Source organism: Petaurus breviceps, unplaced genomic scaffold (assembly GCF_028583685.1).
Source record: "Petaurus breviceps papuanus isolate PSGF00001 unplaced genomic scaffold, PetGlider_PUasm1.0 186, whole genome shotgun sequence".
Classification (NCBI taxonomy): domain Eukaryota; kingdom Metazoa; phylum Chordata; class Mammalia; order Diprotodontia; family Petauridae; genus Petaurus; species Petaurus breviceps.
The window spans coordinates 44,126,002-44,137,182 of NW_027185798.1; positions in this window are offsets into that span (position 1 = coordinate 44,126,002).

An 11,181-nucleotide genomic window follows, 5' to 3' on the forward strand; every position below is an offset into this window, starting at 1 on the left:
TCTCTCTCTCTCTCTCTCTCTCTCTCTGTCTCTCTCCCTCTCATAGAGGGAGGGAGCATAAGTATAAGGTATTCTAAGAGTAGATGATCAATTCCAGACACAACAATTGGTAATAATAATCTTTCTTGTATCTCACATAGATCTTTGCTTTACACCTTTCCAATACACTTATCATGTAATATTGTATGTTATAGTTAGCTGCATTTGAATGTTATCCTTCTAGACAGTAAAATCTATGTGGACAGAGTTTGAATTTTATCTATTTTTTTTTATCTCCCAGTGCACTTGCTCAGTGCATATAGTAGATATGCAACTATATTGGATCAATAGTAGGTCCTCAACAAAAAGCATGTTGATTGGTCATGTAAATTATTTTTGGGATTCATCATATAATTCTATCCTAAACAAGCTTCCTCTCTTCCTTATGTGTTACTTAGACTAATCTGAAAAATATTTTTCATTTTCTGAGCCTCGGGCAACTTATTCTACTGTTAGAAAATAGTAAGCTGAAATTTGTCTTGCTGTAACTTTTACTTTTTGCTCCTTGTTCTGCCTTTTGGGGCCAAGCAAATTAAATCTAATCCTTCTTTCACATGACACTTCTTTAAATACTTGAAGACAGCTGTCATTCCTCCCCCATTTAATCTGGTCTCCATATTAAATATCCTAATCTCCTTCAACCAATCCTCTTGTATGGTTTCAAGTTCCTTCTATATCTTGTTCACCTTTCTCAGGATAACTTCAAGTTTGTCTGGAGGGCATCCTAAAATGTGGTGTCTAAAACTGAATTTAATACCCTAAATAAGCTCTGAGAATGGCAGAGTACAGCAAGATTACTTCCTTCTTACTCTAGATACTATGCTTTTATTGATGAAGACTGAGATAACATTAGAATTTGTGGGGTGTAACATCCAGTGTTGATTCATATTGAGTTTGTGGTATAAATCCTCATGTTTCATTTCAACTGATTCTTGTTACATGGATAGTTATTATCTTTTTCTGTACAGCTGAGTTTTTGGACCCAAGTGTAAGACTTTACATTTATATACATGTGCATATACATACATGCATATGTGTTTGTATATATATATATATATGCATATATATGTATCTTTATTTTCCTTTACTGCAATTGTATTCCAATGCCCAATTGTGTTATAGAATTGACTAATGGAATGCAAATTTTAGCTGGTCCTAGTAAATGCTTCAAGTGTGGAATCAAGTGCCTCTACTCTCTAAGAGACAGTCTTAGTGCGAGAAGGCTCATAACTGCAAGGTTATGAGGAAAAATTATTTTTAGCTGCATAAATTTATAAAACCATGTACTTCAACATGGAGGGGTTGGTATCTGTATTAGAAGATGGTTTGTTCAAAGTAATGAAATTATTGATCCTTGGAGCATTAAAGTAAGTAAAATTCAAATATTTTTAGATTTCAATTCTATCATCCAATCTATTAGCTATTCCAAGATTTGTATCATGCACACATTTAAAAAGCAGAGTATATATGTCTCCTTCCAACTAGATGACGAAGACAGAATTAGTCATCAATCAGTGAGCCTTAGTCCATTAATTCACGATGTGGTGAGATTGAAGTGGCTCTCTGGTCCAAAATATCTCTCACATTGCCTGAATTTCCATCAATTATGGAATCCTTTGGGTGGGTGGGTATAAACTGCATCTTTAAAAAATAGAAATACCACTGGATGATTTAAGGGAGACAGTCACATTTTTAGGGTGGATTAGTTTAATCAGATTGTTTTTCTAACACTTAGCTTCAAGCACTGAAGGAATGGCAATTTTGATCAATGAATGGGGAATAAGGGTGACAGTTTTAGAACATCCCAGAGTCATAACTAGAGCCAGATAACAGGGTCTTTCCCTTGGGGCACAAAATTTAAAGGTTATCAACAATACTTGAATCCTTCAGCAAATAGAAACAACTGAGCTTATTAGTTAAGAAGAGTAGCAAGAATAATTAGTTAAAATAGGAAGTTATCAGATGGCAACTTCCTCTCCAAAAAAGATACATCCTATGGGATCACCACCTTCTCAATTGGTGGTCTTTCTAGGAGCAGTTTCATCATATTCCAGGGTCTCTTCCTGATGATATCCCAATCCCCCAATGAGTTAAGGGTGTAATTTGTGGCATTTGCTTTGGATAGCAATATTACCAGTTATATCTTTGAACATGGGTACCATGAAAGAAAGAGGACAAGTCTTAGTGGGGAGCCTCAGGGAGTCAGGTGGAAACATCAGCATACTGGGTACCTAGGGGATGGGCAATGGGGGAGAATTCTAGGAGGTGAGAGGCTGTCAAAGAGAAATGTTTGGAATTTTTCCTGGGGAAGCTAGGACAAACAGGGGCACTAGATTGTAAAACTTTGTATCTGTATGGAAGGCTGTTATCCCTGGTACCTCTCTGTTCTCCACCCTAAAGGTCTTCACTTAGCTTTAGCAGTAGCTTAATTCTTCTACTGAAGCCAGAACAAGAAGGAATTGGATTAAAATGCAGCAGGTGGGATTTAGGTTAGATTGGTTAGACAACTTCCTGGCTCTACAGGGTGTCCCACAAGTCTTCATGCATTTCAAGGTATTAAAGTTATAAAGCTGTTAAAGCTTAAAATTTCACTTAGGCCTTTGGAACACCCTCCATACTTCCTAATTCAATGAATCATCCAGGAAGTTCATAAAGTCTCTTTCCCTGGTGACCTTTCAGAGATGACTAGAAACAAGGGAATAGGCAGGATGGTTAAGGGGGTGGGGAGACTTATTTTATTATTATAATTCATTAATTTCTTGGGGGCAATATAAGGTAAGGTCTTGAGAAGGACTATGAGGATTCTATGACTGTAACTGGAAAAAATCCCCAAGAAAACTACAGATCCACAGTGAAAAGACAATCAGGCTCCTATGCACCTAGGACTGGAAGCATTTTTAGATCTCTTTCAAGTGGACATGAATTAGAATCAATGATGATAAAGACCTTTCTCCTGTATCCACTTACCTCTCCAGAGAATATAGTCTACGAACATGAATGAAATGTTTACCAGATGAATTAGGACTATTTTCAGTTATTCCCTCTCCTAACCCCACCCCCCCTCCCCCCACCAAATGGGCTAAGGAGAGAGATGATGGATGAATGAGGCAAATCAAACCAACAGAGAATTTTGCCTTAGTGCTTCTATTTTCTCTCTCTCCCTCTCTTCCTTCTTCTCCCCTCCCATTCCCTGCTCTAATTCTTCCTCCCTTCCTTCTTCCATTTCCTCTCCTCTCCCCCTCTCTCCCTCCTTCTCCTCTCCTTCCTTTCTTTTCCTCATCTCTCCTTCTTTCACCCTTATCACCCATTTTCTTACCCATTTTTTTTGGAGTGGGTAAGGCAAGGCAAATGGGGTTAAGTGACTTGCCCAAAGTCACATAGCTAGTTAAGTCTAAAGTGTCTGAGGTTGAATTTGAACTCAGGTCCTCCTGACTCCAGGGCCAGTGCTCTATTCACTGTTCCACCTAGCTGCCCCCCTTCTCCCTTTTTCAAACTCAACTGCCACCTTCTATAAAGACATCTTTCCTGATTCCCCCAGACATTATAAATATCTTCCTTCAATTGTTGTTGTTAAGTTGTTTTCAGTCATGTCTCACTTCATGACCCCATCTGGGGTTTTCTTGGCAAACATACTGCAGTGATTTGCCATTTCCCTCTCCAGTTCATTTGACAGATGTGGAAATTGAGGCAAATAAGGCTAAGTGACTTGTCTAGGGTCACATAGCTAGGAAGTGCTTGGGGCTAAATTTGAACTCAGGTATTACTGACTTCAGGCCTGGTGTCTGCTGTCACTGTGCCACCTAACTGCCCTCCCTCTCTAATAGTTTTGTATTTATTTTGTATATATTTTGCATTTAGCTTTTTTGTGACCATGCTGTTTTCTCCAGTATAATGTAAGCTTCTTTCTTCCTAAGTTTATTGGAAAGAAGGCAAAAGGAAATATGAAACAGCTCCTCTTGGTGTTCTGAAGTTCATCCCAGCCATGGGCTGGGTAACTAGCAGGTTGGACAAACTGCCAAAGTCCAGGAGTTTCAACATTTCTTGGGCATCAGGGTCCACTTCAGTGATTTCCTGATCCAAAGCAGAGACCGTGAGGACATAGTTATCCTTTCTTTCTCTTTCTTCTTCCTGCAGTTTGATGGAGATACCTCTCACAGGGTCTCTCTAGATCCCCTTCATCAGAAGAGTAACATATCCCATGATCTTGTTGCGGAGCTTCTTGCTGGGGATGATGGCCATCTCTTCGCACACACGCTTCTTAGTGTGGAAGTCATTGCCCAGGTGGGTGTAGTACTTTTTGATGACGATTCATGCCTCCTTCTTCACGGTCTTGATCCGAAAGTGACCCATGTTGGCTCTGGAGGGTGAAGGGATACTGTAAGCTTCTTAAGGGCAGAGAGTATTCAATTTCTTGTTTTTTGTATCTCTACTGCCTAGTTCAGTGTATGTAATAGGTATTTAATGAATATTTGTTGAATTGAATGGTACTTCATCACACCTCTCCTCTCTGCTTTCTCTCCTCTCCTTTTTTCCCTTTCTTTTTTCTCACTCTCCTTTCCTTTTCTCATCCCCTCTCCTATCTTTTCTTCCTTCTCCTTCTGCTCTCTCACTCCTCTTTTTACCCTTCTTCCTCTCTTCTTTTTTTCTCCCCTCATCTTCCCTCCTTCTCCTTCCTTCCCTCTTTTTTTCTTCTCTCCTTTCCTCTCTTTACCTTTCTTGCCTACCTTCTCACCCTTTTCCTTTTTCTTGACTTCCTCAAACCTCTCTTCTATTCCCCCTCTTTGCTTTTTCCTTTGTCTCTTCCCCTTTTCTTTTTTATCCTTTTCTCTCTTCACTTCTTTCTACCCTCCTTCTCTTCCTTCTTCTTGATTCCTTCAATCCTCTTCTTCCTCTTTTTCCTTTCCTCTCCTCTTTCTCTCCTCTATTTTCCTTTCCTCTCCTTATACCCTCTCCCCCATATTCTTTTCCTTTCCTTTTCCCTCTTCTCTCTCTTTTATCCACTTCTCTCTTCACTCTTCTCCTTAGTCCCTCCTCTTCTTTATTTCTTTTTCCTGTCTGAAGTATTACTCCAAATACTGGTGCTGTTCTCTCCAACTGGCATTATAGGACATCTCTTGAAGACTTTTCTCTTTCTTTAAAATTAAAACATCCCCAATAAATCATGAAACAGAATCCCTCTCTTGCTCTAGCATTGCTCCCTAAAGTCAAACACTTGGAGCAGTGCATTAATAATGAATCCAGTGTAAATGAGTTAGTACTCTTCCTAAAGTGACCTCCTGACAAATAGGCCAATGGAGGGTGGTGCTGAACACAGCTTCTGAGAAATAAGATTCTGAGTAAATTTATTAGCAGAGGACACTACAAATAGAAGGTGCTCAAGAAATATTTTGGGGGTCATAGAAATAGAAAAATCTGGAGTTGAAAGGGATCATTCAGTCCAACCATCCCACACCCCCATTTTACAGACAAGGAAATGAGTTTTGAGGTAAATGACTTGTCCAAGGTCATAGAGTATGTAACACAGATAAAACTTCAACCTAGATTCTTTTGACTCTAAATCAATCACTGACAATGATATAGTAATGAACTTGGAATTAGGGACCATTGTGCATACCAAAAAATAGTCAACCTAGCAAACCAAGCATCTCTCATAACCCTAAGACTGTTTACAGCATAGGCAAGCCTCAGGTCTGCTTACTAATACCATCCACATACTCTCCTGAGGTAGGAGGCAATGAGCTAGAGAAGAAAGAGTAAAAGGGAGGATCAGCACTGCTTTCTTAGTCCAGATGAGAGGATGTCAATGTTGAGTGATATTTTTCACTTTTAGGCTCATTACACTGACATAACATGGGAGTGTGGGAATTCCTCTCCTTGAGGCAGAAAGTAACCCATCTGTAACTTAGAATCTGAAGCTTAAAGAGCTTACTACTACTGATGATGATGATGACATTTATATAGGGCTTTAAGCTTTGCAAAACTCTGCATACTATCTCATTTGTGCTTCAGAACAACAATGTGAAGCAGGTGCTATTATTATTCCCATTTTAGAGATGAGGAAATTGGGACTGAGAGATGTAATGGTAATGTAATTTTGAACTTGAAGATCCCTTTTTTGTTGGAAAAAGTAGCAGATACTTAACACTTAGTAACTGATCAAACCTCTGATTGGGGGAACAGAAGGTATGAACTCCTGTCCCTTGTTAGTGACATAACAGGAAGTTGGCTGAAGGAAGTGAAGTAAGTAACGTTGTGTATATGAGAAAAGCCCCAGAGAGGAACAGTCAGAATTTCCTTGAGACTGAGATCTGGTGGCAGAACAGCTACAGAAGAATGGAGAACTGAGTCCTGAGAACTTGTGGTGTTGAAGCTTCTTCTGAATAGGATCCCAGGAGCCCTGAGCCAGGAGCCCAGGAGCCAGGAGCCCAGGAGCCCAGGTGACTGAAGCATGACCAGGATGCTGAGACTTTGTTTGTTTGTAGCTTGGTTGAGCCTTGAATTCCTTGGAGCAGAAATGGTGAAGGAGCTGACATGGACTAGACCCTGTGAATGCCAGTGTGGAGCAGGACCTCTCCAGAGAGCTGGTCAAGGAACTGGGAGCTGTCTGCCATTGAACACAGGTGACAGTCTGTTGAATCTAGGTGGAGTCTGGGACCACGGAAGGGGATCCAGGGAATCTGAGAACAGGCCCCAAGTCAAGATGAAGAAAAGACCTTTCCTTGAGTACTGAGTAATCATGAAATTATAGTTTACTAGTGACCTAAGGGGTAGAGGATTTTGTGTATGATACTTAGTAAGACTTTACTGAATAAGTGACTGATTTGTACTTTGAGTACTGTGACTATTGTTACTGATAAGTGACTGATTGAGTTAATCAAGACTTTGCCCCAAGAGTGGAAGACTTAGAGACTACTGATTAGTGACTAATTGAGTTAATCAAAAGATTTTGCCCCAAGAGAGTAAGACTTCAACTGTGTACTTTGATACTACTGATAAGTGACTGATTGAATTAACTTGAGAGTGACTATTTTACTTTGAGACTATGTTGTGAATATTATATTGTGATTTTACATGATAAGTTGAAATATGGTGAATGCTGTATTTTGAATTATGCTGTACCTTGATTTTCCATTGATGTTTTGCTTTTGTTATGGAATAGAGTGATCACTATACTAAGTAATCAGAACCTAAAAAAAAAAGCTGTTCACAGTAGCAGTTCTTCTGGAAAGCTTCTGTGCATGGCATTACAAGAGAAGAGAGGTTAAATGATATTCCCAGGGTCATGTCTGACTGGAACTCCAGCTCAGATCTTTCTGTCTCCAAGTCTAGTTTGAGTGACCTTCTCTTGGACAGAAAGCAGTAAGTGGCAGGCAGGTCTTAAGCCCAGGTATTCCTGCCTTTAAGTCCCCCACACTACCTACTATTCCACACTGCCTCTCTGTTCAGAGTCATTTGCCAAAAACTTGTACATACAATTTATCCCCAAATGACTGCATAGCTATTAAAATTGGGATAACAATGCTCATGCTACCTCCCTTACAGGGTTATGATGAAGAAAGTGCTTTGTAAATTTTAAAACACTTGAGGATATGAGCTGTTACCTCCCTCATTACTGTGCCAGAACACATCCTTCCTGCAATATAAAGTTGGCAACATTTCTGTTCATATTTCTGAAATAAAGTGTTGTGAAGTCATGTTTAAATTCACCTTAGTTATTGTGAGGTGACAGCCCTTCCCTGACTGTGGGTGGAAATGTTCTATAACCCCTGTCTGTCTAAAATGGCTGTAATATTGTATCATTAAGAGATGGAATTTTGTAAAGCTAATTCCCCTGGGGATGGAAGACTATCTCAGCCATGAGTTAATAAGCTGGATCAGAAAAGGGGTAATCATTCATAGGTTCAGAATGTGTCTGTCATCTAAGCCCAGCAAAAAGGTTCAGAACTGGGGCCTTGGGAAATAGGAGCTTGGTAGAAGTATTATCTTAGGTGGGGAACAGGAGGAAATCAGTTGGAGGAAGGACGCAAAGCATCATGGTAATAGTTAAGGACCATGTTGGAAAAGGGCTGACTAGACTTAGACATTAATTAGAACAGAGGTTTCCAAACCTGGTTGGTCCTAATATTCCTTGCTTTTAAGTAAGCCCTTCCCTCTTCCTACCCCCTTTTGATTCTTTTTGTGTGTTGTCTTCCTTTATTATATTGTAAGTACCTTAAGGGCAGGGACCTCTTTCTTTTTCATGTTTGTATTCCCAACCCTTAGCACAGTGCCTGGAACATAGTAGATGCTTAATAAGTGTTTATTGACAGACTCTACCTCTTATTCAATATGTAAGGAAGAAAATTCTAAAATTTTTATACCCATATGCCCTTAAAATATTTCAACAGGATAATGTAATTGTTTATCAAATATTCCCCATTTATCCTTAACAAGCTTCTTTTACCCCCTTAAGGTATATATGTCTCAAATTGTGAATTCCTCAATTAGAGCAACTAAAATAGTTCACATTTATACTGCCTTATATAATACATATATCAAGTCTCAGCATATTACAGTACTTCCTCAATGAGAGCCATAAATACTCAAATGAAATTGACCTAACAATCTATATAGGAAAACTTAAATGGATGAACAATGCAATTTGTCCAGATTATGATAGCCAGTCAAATGGCCAGTCTTTTAGATAGTCATTCATTATCTATATCCAGAAAAGTCATTACAGTTGAATTGTACCCAGAATTGAACAGATGACAAAGAATGGATTGGATTACAATTAGGAAATTAAGCAGTGCCTTTAACAATCTCAAATTGCTTCTTTAGTGCAAGGCCCATATTAAACATACACAAACACACACACATAATATGTTCTCCTAGAAACGGTGCATAATTATGTCTCTTGGAACACTAGAGTTCCAAGGAATCAAAGCAATGGGTGACCCAAAGGGCATTGAAGTATGTATAGTAGGTGCATGTTGGCTATAGTATACAGTACTTTCAATAATGACATACACAAGTAGTAAAATGAGGGATAACATCAAGGAAATATGTAATTGGAAAAGGTGATGGGCTAGCCATGTGTTAAGATGACCAACATGTTCCTAAGCACATGTGTTCCTCTGGCACCCATAATATGGACAAAATACCTAGAATGAGGCCTTCAGTATACTGCATGGATCCTCTATGGAAATCTACAAAAGTATACAGGCAAGAGTCTCACAGGATGACAAGAGAGGGATATGTCATGCTTTGTCCCAATGGAGAAAATGCCTAAATTAATGAGATTGTAGATCCACTTAAGTGTTTATAGACATTATCTCTTTTTATTCTCAATATAACACTGTGAAGCTAGCAGTATAATTATGAACACTTTCATTCTACAGATATGGATGGTTCCATTGTGGTCAATTTGGGGCTCAAACCCAAGTTTTGGTTTTGTTTTTCCTCCATATCCAACCCTGCTACATGGCTTTGCCTTCGCTGGTCTAGGTGTAGAAGTTGATAGATGGGTGGCGATGGTGGAAGTACAACTTCTGGAGCAGAAGGAAAGGATTTGGCCAGGACAAAGACTGTAGAGATCATTTTAAAGTCTGTGCAACTTAGCCTGAGTTCAGGGAAGGAATCTGGGGGCCAGCTCTGAAAATGTGACCATCCACCAAAATTCCTCAGACGATATTGAGTCTAAATTTATTTTGATAATGGTGGAAATTACCTCATTGAGCTATGTCCTTGTCACACCACAGTTAGAGTATCATATTCGGGTCTGGCACCACATTATAGGAAAGGCATCGACAAATTGGAGAGTTTCTAGATGAGAAAGATCAGAATGGCAAAGGGACTAGAGCCAATGCTGCATGAAGATTGGTTAAAGTAATTGGGAATGCTCTGCCTTTGTGATGATTTTATCCCTCAGAAGGTAGATAAATAAACATTTATTAAGTTCTTTCTATGTACCTGGCACTGTGCTAAGTGCCAGGAATGCAAAGAAAGGCAAAAACGCTGTTTTTACCTGCATGGAGCTCATATTTGAATGGGTGAAACAACATGTGGGTAATTGTGTTTATATAAAATATATATGGAAGGTAATCTGAGAGGGGAAGGCATTCGTGACTGGAAAGGACCAAGGACTTGGAAAGGATTCCTGAGAAAGGTGGGATTTGAACTAAGTCTTGAGGGAAACCTGAGAAACTAAAAGGCAGAGGTGGTAGAACAGAATATTACAGGGGTGGGGGACAGTCATGACAAAGGTTTGGAACTAGGACATGGAGTGTGACTTTCAAGGAATTGTAAGGAGGTTAGTGGTGTTGGATCATAGAGTTAATGGAGGAGAATAAAGACTAGAACAGTAGGAAAAATGACAGGTCATGGCGAGTTTTCAATACCAAATAGAGAACTTTATATTTGATCCTGGAGGTAATAAGTAGCCACTGGAACTTACAGTGGGATTAAAGGAGAAGAAGAGGAGGTAAAGAGCGAGGGGGAAGAATAGGTGAAAAAGGGGCAGGTGTATGTGTGTGTGCGTATGACATGATCAGGTTTATTCTTGTTTTTTTTTTTTTTTGGAGGGCAGGAGGCAGGGCAATTGGGATTAAGTGACTTGCCCAAAGTCACACAGCTAGTAAGTGTCAAGTGTCTGAGGTCATATTTGAACTCAGGTCCTCCTGACTCCAGGTCTGGTGCTCTATTCACTGTGCCACCTAGCTGCCCAGTTCAGGTTTATTCTTTAGAAAATCACCTTGCCAGCTGAGTGGAAAATGGATTGGAGTGGGGAAACACTTGAGGTGGGAGAACAATTAGAACAGCTTTCACAATAGTGTAGATGATGAGGACCTAAATTAAGGTTGCATCTGTAAGCATGGATGAAAGAGGGTGAATATGAGATGTCAACATAGAAATGATGAGATTTAGCAGTAGATATATGGGGTGAATGAGAATGAGGAGTCATGGAAGAGGTTGGAATAGGGAGTGTTTCTGGATCAAATTTTCACCAATAAGGAGGAGATAATTGCTAGGGTCATCTGTAAAGGGAGAGGGTTAGATTAGTGGCCCTCTAAGGTTTCTTCAAATTCTAAATGTGACCCTATGACAATAATATGGTAACACAATCAGATGGATTCATAACTAGTGGGATGACTGGATTCAGAG